Consider the following 12,992-nt stretch of genomic DNA (forward strand, 5'->3'; position numbering starts at 1 on the left):
TAAATCTTTAATCACCTGTGAAGGCAATCCAACTCATCACTAGCTAAATTTACTTGAGTACATGTTTATATTTTTATTGACTAATCTAAAAAATACCAATGATGAATAGAAACCCTAATTTTTTAGCTTATCTGTCCTATCAAAAGGCCCAATGGTCAACCTAGCACAACCCTCCAAGTCAGCATCTTTCTCACTTTTAGGTTCTTGTGTTCATTTTTGCCAACAGTGACCCTAAAGGAATGGTCATCGAGAAGTTAAGAAGGATGGGTTCTCAGAAGAAACGCAAACAGTCACTGTTTGTGTAGGTTCTGGTATACAAGATGTTGCCATCGTCACCTAGTCATCATCAAATTTTTATCATCATCCTGGATGCCAAAGCCTAATAATCTGTGACTATTAATCTCTTTTTGTCATCCTCTTAGTCATCGTCCACCAAAACTATCTATAAAATACTAATAAACATGCACACTCCGTTGAGGATAATGAGGGGTCAGAAACTCAAAGCACAATTAGCAGCATTGTCATTAAGAAATTAAAAGAGTATCTACTAAGAAATGCATACATATTTTAATGGTCATTAAGAGAATTAGTGGCTAGGATAAATTTGGGGGAAAATATAGTTAGGATTACATACACAAGCCCAATATTAAACATAGGTTGGAAATGATACTGATGGTTAGGATTCAATCATAACTTACCATTATAAGACATTATAATGCCTAGGATTAAACATGCATGGTTCCCGCTACATCGTCCATTATATTGTCATAGAAATATCAACACAGGTGTATCAAGATTATTGTGGAATAACAGTGATCTTTTGAGTGTTTCTCGCTCTCTCTCCATCTCTTTATCTTCTCCTTTTGCTCTTCCCTTCTCTCATTGGCAATGATCTTTCACAGAAAACACCCATAAACATGTTGAAAATGAATCCTAATTTGCATTTTCATCATTTAAGAAAAATCTATAACCCTATCACAGTCTGTCTTTTATCACCACCTTCAAGTCATCGTCATCGTCATCCTGAACATCACACTCTGGCACACGCTGACCATTTTTGTGTTATTGCCATCCTACTACTCATTGTCATCCATTAATATAAAAATCATCATCACCATTATCTCCAAATCTCTTCATCCCCATCATCATCCATGTTTAGGATTGGACAAATGATGATGCTAATTTAGGGATGACGTCCCAAATTCATTATCTATGAGTGGGTGATGGTGCATTGACATCATCATCATCCAATCTCCAGGTTTCGTTGTTGTTGTCATTATCCAATTGTCATTCGTTCTCGCTGACCCTAGATGATGATGATGAAAAAATTTAGGGCTGATGATGGGTATGACAAATACGAAGTTATCATAAATACAAACTTCAAGGAAGAAACTATTTTTTGGTTAGACACATGGAATTAGAGTAACATTTATTCAAAAAAAGTTAGAACCAGAATTAAGGGTTTTGTGCCAATTACCTATTACTTTTCCATATTTAAAACCTATGATTCAGTTTGATGGGGATAAATTCATGAGTTCAGATATTAATGAACTCTACAGAAGACTAAATTATCACAACAATACTCTAACTGATCTATGGGGTGCATTAGGAACCACAACACCCGATGGAGTTTTTATTGGCTACCTTGTAAATCTTATCACTCTTCAGTCTTGGCCAACAGTTTTTGAAAATCATTTAAACCCTTCCCTTCACCTTCTAGTTTACATATTTATCATACCATTAGCTTTTCGCATGCTCAATTGCCAGCTCATTTCAGGCAAGTGAGCAAGAATTTTAATTTCTGATGTTGCTTGATTGCATGGTGTTTATTGATGTAACTGTTATGCCCTAAGACAGATGTTCCTGAATTACTTCTAAGAGCTCTCCATTTTCAAAAATCTTAAATACTGAACTTACCCTTCGATTTCAAAATTAGTTTATGAGAATAACGCCTCGACACTATGATCATTGTTTTACTAGATCTGTGGGAAAAAAATATTAGCACATAGAAACCAATGAATTTGAATACACGTTTATCCATTGAATATGAGATTTTAAGGAAAATTGACTCTTCTTTTGTTCAAACATGACCTGAATTCCTTCCTTTATCTTGCTATATCTTATGTATCTTAATTGGCCTGTAAGAAAGAACCATGATGTGGCCATCCAACTTATTTAATAGGAATACTGTGCTCTTAAGAAATAACTTTTGTTATTCCTAGTTTATGGCATTGACCAAAAAAAATCAACCGTTGAAGATAGTGTTGGGTTATGTGCCTTGGTTCATCCTTGGAAAACATGATTCCATGGATGCAGATGCATGTTAATCGATTCATAATCGATATTTGAAACATACATCAAATCTACCTTGTGGGTAACTTGTTCCACCCTCAACTTTGCCGCTCTGAGATCATTCTAAAGCGGTTCGCGTGTCTGGCCTCTAGAAGTATCCACGCGATCACTTGACGCTTGGATCTCCACCTCATCTTCTTCAACTCTTTTTGAAAATCTTTAAGATCTTCTCACCATGAAGACACTCTCCTTGGTTGAGTGGAGAAGAAAGTGGAGAAAGGGGAGGCTCTCAGATTTGGCTAGCCCAGGTGCTTGAATGAGTGCCCATTCCCTATTTATTTTTTACTTAAGTTTTCTCAAAAACCTATCAAGTAAAATATATTTACTAATGCCCTTATGATCCTATGTGTGTGTCCCTCTGGGCCATGTATCATTCTAGTTAAAATAAAATATGAAATAAATGATAACACCCTAAATTCGGTCTTTATTTCATGCTATCAGCAAAATTTTATGCATTTAAAGAGCTTAAAATGGGGTTGTTATCATATATGTAAATATATGATAACACCCTAAAGTTGGTCTTTATTTCATGCTATTAGCACAATTTTATGCATTTAAAGAGCTTAAAATGGGGTAGTTATCATATATTTACATAAATTTAATTTTCCAAGTGTTTTATGATTTTTCCCTAATTTTCTGTTAATTTTATGAATTTCTGAGATTTATTTGAGCTTGAAATAATTATTTTTCAATTAAAATGGCAGGTTTAAAATTTAATTTCGAGCTTAATTAATATTAGAGATGGTCGTGCGGTGCGGTTTGCACCGAGTGTGTGAATTTTTGCACGCACAAAATGGCCTGTGCGGTGTGCGGTGCGCTTTTGTGCGAAAAAGTGCACCGCACAACGCACTAAATTTTCACATTTAGAAGGATTTTAAAAAAAAATTAAATACGATTTGGAAAATAAAATAAGTATATTTAATTCTTAATATAAGTGGCATAATTACAATGTTTAATTATTAATATAATTAATAATTAATAATTAAAAATAATACGATGCAGCGGCAGCGTCAGACGACGGGCTAGGGCGGCGCCGCCGTGTCGCCCAGACGGCGTCGCCGGAGAAGACGGTGTCGGCGAACGCGGAGGTGGTTGGACGGGGGGCCGCGGGCGGAGGAAAATTAAGAGAAGGCGGGGTGGGGTTTGTATGGCGGGGTGGTGGTGCGGGAGGCGGCCAGGGGTGGAGGGGCGGAAGGGGCAGGTGAGGACGGGAGGTGGAGGCGGCAGGGAGGGGGCGGCGGCGAGGTTGCGGCGGTTGGGGAGGGCCGGCGGGAGGCTGGGAAGGAGGGGATGGCGGGGAGGGCCGGAAGAGGGGGCGGCAGGAGGGCCGGGAAGTGGGGGGCAGCGGGAGGGCCGGAAGAGGGGGCGGGAGGGCCGGAAAGTGGGGCGCGGGGAGGGCGGCGGGGAGGGCCGGGAAGTGGGGACTGCGGGAGTGCCTGAAAGTGGGGGGTGGGGACGGCGAGAGGGCCGGAGGAGGCGGCGGCAGGGAGGGCCAAGGGCTGGGGAGGGGAGGCGGGGAGGGCCAGAAGGGGGGCGGGGACAACGGGGGCAGTGGCGGGAGGGGAGGGAGGTGCGGTGGGGCAGGGGGGTGGAGGAGGGGGGCGGCGCGGCGGGGCGGGGGGCAGGGGGGTGGAGGGGGCAGGGACGGCCGGAGGGGGAGGCAGGGGGGCGGCCGGAGGGGGCGCAGGCTAGAGGGGGGCGGCGGGGATGACGGAGGCCGACCGCTGACGCGAGGGTGTGGGGATTTTTGCACCGCACCGACCCCTGTGCGGTGGGCGGTGCGGTGTGCAAAAGTAGTGTGCAAAAATTCGCACAACCGCTTCGTACATGCGCCCAACCGCACAAGCGCAATCCGCTTGCACGGTTTGGCGCATGTCTAATTATTATGGGGATGAAATACTGAATTTTTTAGAATTTTCTGGAATTTTTTAGAATTTATTTAGGATTTAACTGGATTTTTCGAGATTTATTTAAGTGAGAAATGAAATTTTTTAAGGGGAAAAGGATATATTTATAATGAGAAAATGAGTTTCAAAGCAATTTCTACTCTTCTAGGGGCTTTTCGTAAATTTTAGTTGCAATGATGCCCTCAAAAACAGCTCTCGGTTGTGGTTGCAAGCGTAAAGATGTTATTTAAACTGTTCCAGGGTTTTATTGCAATTATTTAATATTTGTTTTAATGTTTTTCGGAGAAACCAAAGGAGAGAGAGTGCAGAAGGGGCATATACACAATTACTTTTGGGCGGCGTCCAGCAGCAATTCTGGCCTTTTTAAAGGACTTTTCTGCAAAAAACAGAATTCAAAATGCGTCAGCCAATGAGAGAGCGACACGTCATGGCGTGTTAAAAAAAGAAATGAATAAATAAATGAATTTAAATCCAATGGATTAAATTGGTTTAAAATTGATTTATTAATAACTTTTGTTCCTGAAGTCCGATTGAGATGATTTTTTTATGGATTTGCTCGTTTTGATCCCCTCTTTTGATCTGTACGTTGGATCATTCATATCTAGCATTGACAGATAAAAATTAATTACTAAACGGGGGTAAAATGGTGATTTTTACCATGTAACCTAAGTATAAAAGCTAAATTTTGGGAGGGGGAGCTCATTCTGGATGGTTCTCTATCACAGCTGCAAGACAGAGAGGAGCCCCAGCCTGGATCAACCTGTTCGGTACCTTTCCCTCCATTGTATTTGAATTTTTGGTGCATTTTGAATGAAATTAGTTCAATTTCTTGATTGTTCTTCTTGATTCTGTTTTGAACGTTTAAATCGCTTGGCTTGAGCGGTATGTACAAGCCCTGATTAGGATTGAGAGGAGAAATTGAGAGATTTAGCTGTGAATTCAAGTGCATTTCAAAAGAAAACTCTAAAAAACTTTAATTTCTAGGGAGATTAAAATGTCTTTATTTTATTTGTTATCTAAAAGTGTAGTTAGTTATGAATTGTCAAATTTACAAAAACCAACAAACTAAATCAGAATTTTCTTCCTAATCCCTCTAATTGAATTCTGTGATCCTTTCATTTGGATCAATTAATTCAACCTAGAGCTTCCTTGTTTCTTCTACTCATCTCATCTCTTCTACCTCCCTCTCTAAATTCTTTATCTAATTAGGTTGATTTGATCTTCATTGAAGATCAAATTAATCCTAATCATTGATAAATCATCGAATTGAACTCCTTACTAGCCTCCCTTGGACGATACCTCTACTCATCATTGTGCAACTTAAGTGAGATTTTATAAATTTTATTGTATAAGCGAAAATTGACAACGACAAGGGTTTAAAATTGCATAAACTTACCCATATTTTTGGCTTATCAATTGTTTAAGAATAAGTTTCTTAATAGCCCATAAAGCGCGATGTTCGATTTCTAAAGGACGATGACAAGCTTTTCCAAAAACTAACCTGAATGGCGACATTCCTAATGGGATTTTATATGCAGTCCAATATCCCCATAACGCATCCTGCAACTTGCTCGACCAATCCTTCCCATTAGGGGTAATAATTTCTTTCAATAGTTTTTTAATCTCTCTATTTGAGACTTCCACTTGGCCATTGGTTGAGGATGATAGGGGATGGTAAGCCGATGATGAACTCCATATCATTTTAACAACTCTTTAAAGAATTTGTTATTGAAATGAGTTCCACCATCACTAATAATAGCTCGTGGGCATCCAAACCGGGGAATATATAATCTTTGATAAATTTTACAACTACTTTGTGATCATTGTTTCGTGTTGGTATGGCTTCTACCCACTTAGAGACATAATCGACACCTACCAAAATATATTCATATCCAAAAGATGGAGGAAAGGGTCCCATAAAATCAATACCCCAAAGATCAAACAATTCAACTTCAAGAATAGGGTGTAGAGGCATTTTATCGTTGCGACCTACATTCACCGCTGTTTGGCAACGAATGCATCTCTTACAGAATTCGTATGCATCCCGATGAAGATGATGCCAATAAAAGCCACATTGTAAGACCTTATGCGCGGTGATCTTGGAGTAATGTGCACCACACAAAGACGAGTGACATGACTCCAAAACTCTCCATTGTTCTTCTTCTGGTATACACCGTCTAAAAATTTGGTCAACTCCCCATCTGAATAATTCAGGCTCATCCCAATAATAATACTTAATATCCTTGAAAAACTTTTTCCGATCATCATAATCCCAACTATGCGGTAATTGACCAGTGACCAACTAATTTACTATATGAGCATACCAAGGTAATTTTCTAGTAGAAATTTCTAAGATCTGCTCATCAGGAAAGGAATCTACTATGGGAATTGGAGAGGGCATCGATAAGCGGGAGAGGTGATCGGCTGCCCCGTTATCCACTCCCCGTCTATCTCGAACTTCAATGTCAAACTCTTGCATCAATAGAATCCATCGCATTAATCTAGGTTTGATTTCCTTCTTGCTTAGCAAATGTTTAAGGGCAGCATGATCTGAAAAGATTATAATATTACTGCCTATAAGATAAGATCTAAATTTATCTAAAGCAAAAACAATGGCAAGTAACTCCTTTTCCGTGGTAGAGTAGTTTACCTGTTTGGCGTCGAGGGTCTTACTTGCATAATAAAGAGCCGTAGGCTTCTTGTCTTTGCGTTGTCCCAAAACTGCTCCCACTACATAATCTGAGGAATCACAAAAAATTTCAAAAGGAACACTCCAATTTGGAGCTTGTAAGATGGGACCTGTCACTAATGCATCTTTGATCAAATCAAAAGCCAACTTGCATTCTTCATTCAAAATGAGTTCTTTGGCTTTAGAAAGAAGCAAAGTTAGGGGTTTAGCCACTTTGGCAAAATCTTTAATAAAATGACGATAAAACCCAACATGGCCCAAAAAGCCTCTAAGCTGCTTTAGTGTCGAGGGCAGTGGAAGCTCCTTGATGATTTCGATCTTTGCCTTGTCCACCGCCAGCCCCTCCTTGCTGATATGGTGGCCTAGAACCCCCCTGTCCACCATAAAATGGGATTTCTCCCAACTGAGCACTAACTTGTTTTCCTCGCAAATCTGTAACACCTTATCCAAGTTAGACAAGCAACACTCAAAAGATTTGCCAAACATAGAAAAGTCATCCATGAAAATCCCTAAGCATGTACCAATAAGATCAAAAAACATAGCACTCATACACCTTTGAAAAGTTGCTGGCGCATTACAAAGTCCAAATGGCATTTTTCTAAAGGCAAATGTGCCTAAAGGGCACGTGAATGTAGTCTTATCTTGATCACTTTCATGAATTCCAATCTGATTGTATCCTGAATGACCATCAAAGAAACAATAAAAACTTTGGCCCGCTAATTTTTCAAGGATTTGATTAATAAAGGGCAAGGGGTAATGGTCTTTTTTGGTTGCTAAATTTAACTTCGTATAATCTATGCACACCATCCAACTTGACGCTACCTTAGTTTGGATCTCTTCTCCATCCTGATTTGTTTGAACAATAATTCTTGTTTTTTTGGGTACTACATGAATTGGACTCACCCACTTACTATCTGAAATAGGATAAATGAAACCCACTTTTAGCCACTTGGTAATCTCTTTGGACACTACATCATATAGATACGGGTTTAGGTGACGTTGATGTTGTACCGATGGCTTAGACCCCTCTTCGATAAAAATTCTATGCCGGCAGATATCCGGGCTGATTCCCTTGATGTCTTCTATGGTCCATCCAATGCAACTTTTATGTTTTAGTAATAGATTCAAGAGATTAGTTTCCTGCTCCACGGTGAGTGTAGAGGAGATAATCACTGGGTACATTTTTCCTGGACCTAGGAAAGCATATTTAAGATGAGAAGGAAGAGGTTTCAACTCTAATTCATCAATAGGCATAGATAGTGCTTATGCATGCTCTCACACTTCATTTCTTCTCCGTCATCCTCCTCCCCTTCATAAACACTCCCATTCACTACCCACACATCGTACGTCATTTTCTCCATAGCATTGCATTCATCTTCTTCCTCATCTAAGGAGCACGTATAAATATCTTCTTGACTACTATTGGGAAATCTCATCAATTGAGAAATTGGTAATTCAATCTCCTCTTTTCCCATTCTCAATATAATCTTCCTTTCATTCCAATTAGTGTTTACTCTTGCGGTCGCTAAAAATGGGCGTCCTAAAATAATGGGTGCATGACTAATTTTTCCTGAAATCTTCACATCTACTACTATAAAATCCACGGGAAATGAACACTTTTCCACTTTCATAACTACATCAACCAGCTGACCACATGGTTTTCTAATTGATCCGTCCGCTAATTGCAATTCTAAATTCACTGGTTGCAACTCTCTAAATTTAAAATTTTCAAATAAAGCCTTAGGCATAATATTCACGCTTGCTCCCGAATCAAGTAAGGCTTTGGTAAAGATTTCACCCCTAATTTCACATTTGATTACTGGTGCTCCTGGATCTTTGCGCTTTTGAGGTAATTCGTGCAAAAAGAATTGAGCTAATATTCTCTGAAAGTTGAATCCTCTTTTGCTTCCTAGGAGGTGTGCAGAGATTTTTCACAAATTTTGAGTAATCAGGGATGTATTTTATTGCATCTAAAATAGGAATTTCAACAGTGGCTTCCTTTAAATACTCAAGAAGTGGGCTCTCTTTTGATTTTTCTTTCTTTGATTGTAGAGCACTAGGGAAAGGGATAGGTGGACAGTAGGCTTTAGGATCGGGTTCCTTTTCCTGATGTTCATTTCCTACAATTTCCTCATCTTTTTCTTGTTCATCTAATATTTCCTCAGCCACCTTCTCTTTTCCTACAGCTGCAAATGGATTCGATAGTTCTCTCCCACTTCTAAGTTTCGACACAGCATTTAACTCTCCTTCTTACTTATTTTCGATCATGGCGTGCATATTATGGGTATGCTCACTAGCTATGCTACCCATATCATCAACATAAATAAAATTACTAGGATTAATGCAGGCTTGGGTAGGGATCTTACCTGGTTTTGGGTCCATCTTTGTGGGGTCTTCACAAGTACCTTGTGGCGCTCCACCGTGCACAAATTATTGACCGATGTGAAGTCCCACCTCCGCCTTGAGCTTGTCCATCTCCCACCTATGCCGCTCCTCCATTTCTTCAAAAAGCTTGATCATCCTCTTCTTGTCCTCTTGAAGCTCTTCAATTACCTTGTTGAGTGTTGCATTCGTGGGATCTGAAAAATTCCGGTACGGATGATAATGTTGTTACTGATGTGCAGGGTTTGCCTTCGGTTGAAATTGTTGTTGAGATGGCCGATTATTATTGTTCCATCCTTGTCCTCCTAAGTTTCCCCTAGGGGCCCATTGACCATTGTTCACCTCCTGCCTGCCTATAGCATTCACCTCTGAAATCATAGGGCACTCTTCTCCCGTATGGCTATCGCTTGAGCACATCTCACATCGACTTATTTGGTTGTGTGCTCCTCCACTACTCTGCCCTTGCCATAATGAAATCATTTTTTCATTCATCTTCTCCATGGCTTTGCCCATCATGACACCGATCTGTTTTACAATTCGATCCATAGTGATCTGAGGTTCAACCCCCCCAACATCCAATAATCCACCTTTTCGAGGGGTGACCCTTACATGATCGGAAGCATCTTGGTGGTAGGCTAGATTGTATGACATCTTTTGTAGGAGGGCCATGGCTTCATCTTCATACATTTCTGCTATTGCTCCTCCACTTGAAATATAAACTCTTCTCTTTTCAACATCATTCAATCCTTCATAAAATATTTGAACTAACTCCCATTTGAGAATGCCATGGTGGGGGCGTTTTCTTATGAGTCCCATCAATCTTTCCCAAGCTTCACTAAAGGTATCGTTTCCCTGCTGATAATTCCTAATTTCTCTTATGAAGGAGTTCATCCTCGCCACTGTATAATATCTCTTTAAAAAACTTTTCTCCATCTCATTCCAGGATTCGAAGTTTGTCCCCAACGTTCTAAACCAATCTTTGGCTCTATCCTTAAGGACATGAGGGAACAATTTCATTCTCACTGCTTCCTTTGAAATTCTGGGGTAGGTACAACTATCACAGGCTTCATAAAATTTTTCTTAAAACTCATACGGCTCTTCATTCGCCTTCCCTAAAAAGGATGGTAGTAACTGAAATTGGTGTGGGTCAATTCTAAACATCACATCATCTCCAATAGGGGCAGATATCCTGGTTAAGATGGGAGTTTCAGCTGGTGTTGAATATTCTCTAATCCTCCTTCGTCCATCATTAACTACTTCAGGGTTTACTACTCCATTTCCTATAGGATCCATTGGTGGGGTTCTAATTGACGTCTCTTCTATGAATGTAGGTTCAGTAAAGGGTGATTTGGGTGTGGGGGAGTCTACTACTGGGGAATCTCTATCACCACTCTCCGATTCAAATCCAGACCTAAGCTTCATACAAAACCACTAATTCAACACAAACACCCGTTAGTCTTTAGCCACCAAATCACCTTTCAATTTAAAACTGACAACAAAGATACTTATCAGAAATTCAATCAACACTTGCCAAATTTTCTTTTATACATAAAGGTCAGTTGAATTCCTTTCAATTGATAAGCCAAAAATAGGGGTAAATTGTATGCAATTTTAAACCCTTGTCGTTGTCAATTTGAGCTTATACAATAAAATTTATAAAACCCTAACTTAAGATGTATAGTGATAAGTAAAGGTATAGTCCAAGGGAAGCTAGTAAGGAATTCAATTTGATAGTTTTCTTGGTAATTCAACCTTAATTAGAGTTAATTTGATCTTCAATGAAGATCAAATCACACTAATTAGATGAGAAATTTAGAAAGGGGGGTAGAAGAATGGGATGAATTGAATAAATAGGGAGCTCTAAATTGGCTTCAATTGATCCAAAGAGAAGGGTCAAAGGGGTCGATCAGAGAGGTTGAGAGGGAAATTTTGAATTGTTTTGGTTGGTTTTGTAGGTTTGATAATTCAGAAGTAACTACACTATTAGATAATAAAAAGGAAAATTTAATCTCCAAGAATGTTAACCATTTTTATAAGTTTTTTTTATAGTTTTCTTTCATATGCATTTGGAATAGCTAGGAAATCTCTCAATTTCTCCTCTCAATCCTAGTCAGGGCTTGTACATTCTGCTCAAGCCAAGCGATTAGAAGTTCAAACAGGGATCAAGAAGAACGATTAAGAAATGCAACTAACAACATCCAAAATACACCAAAAGTTCAAATACAAAGAAGAAAAAATACCAAATATGCTGATCCAAGCTGGGGCTCCTCTCTGTCTTGTAGCTGTGATAGAGCACCATCAAGAATGAGCTTCCCCTCTCAAAATTTAGCTTTTATACTTAGGTTACATGGTCAAAATCACCATTTTACTCCTGTTTAGTAATTAATGTTTATCTATCAATGTAGGCTAGATCTGAGTAATCCAACATACAGATAGAAAGAGGGGATCAAGACGAGCAAATCCATAAGAAAATCATCTCAATCGGACTTCAGGATGAAAAGTTATTAATAAATCAGTTTTAAACCAATTTAATCCATTGGATTTAAATTCATTTATTTATTCATTTCTTTTTTTAACACGCCATGATGTGTCGCTCTCTCATTGGCTGGTGCATTTTGAATTCTCATTTTTGCAGAAAAGTCCTTAAAAAGCCTGAATTTCTGCTGGACGCCGCCCAAAAAGTAATTGTGTATATGCCCCTTGCGCACTCTCTCTCCTCTGGTTTCCCCTAAAAACATCAAAAAAATATATAATAAATAATTGCAATAAAACCCCATAACATTTTAAATCATATCTTTACGCATGCAACCACGACCGAGAGCTGTTTTGAGGGTATCATTGCAACAAAACTTTACAAAAAGGCCCTTCAAAGTTTGAAAGTAATGTTAATACTCTTTTTTTCTTATAAATATATCTTTTTTCTTAAAAAAATGTATTTCTTCTTCAAATAAATCTCAGAAAAATCCTAAAAAATTGTAGAAAATTCTAGAAAATTTCCTGATTCATCCCTGTACTGATAAATCTCAAAATTAAATATTAAACTTGTCGTTTTCATTCAAAAATTATTATTTCAAGCTCAAATAAGTCCCTTAAAATTCATAGAATTAGCAGAAAATTAGGAAAAATCAGAAATCACTTGAGAACAGTATTTTCATGTAAATCAATGGTAAAAAACCTATTTTAAGCTCTTTAACTGCATAAAATTGTGCTAATAGCATGAAATAAGTACCTTATTTAGGGTGTTATCAGCATCTATGAATGGTTCTAATACCATTTCATTGAATGAGAATGGAAATATGGAATATTCAGCTGAATACGTAAAGAAATAAGAAGAATTTCCTTTTAAACTGTGATGGAGGACCATCCTGAAGATGTCACGCCCGGTCGACACCAACCTCACCGAGCAGCTCGCGCCCATGCTCGCCACCCGGGGTTCATGTACCCCGCGTAAGCATCTCTATCTTACTTGCCTTGGTTTATGTTTTGTTTCTGTTTTTGGATTTCATGGACTGGGCCACTGTTGGGCCTCGTTTTTGTCTTTTCCCTTTTAACTTTTCATTTTCTTTTCAAATTGTAAGGAGAGGCCGAACCACGTCTTGCGACGGTTCGTCCTCCCCCACGTTCACTTGGCACCTATCCTCACTATATAAGGGGATAGCATG

This window comes from Wolffia australiana, chromosome 14, assembly GCF_029677425.1.
Source record: "Wolffia australiana isolate 7733 chromosome 14, ASM2967742v1".
Taxonomy (NCBI): domain Eukaryota; kingdom Viridiplantae; phylum Streptophyta; class Magnoliopsida; order Alismatales; family Araceae; genus Wolffia; species Wolffia australiana.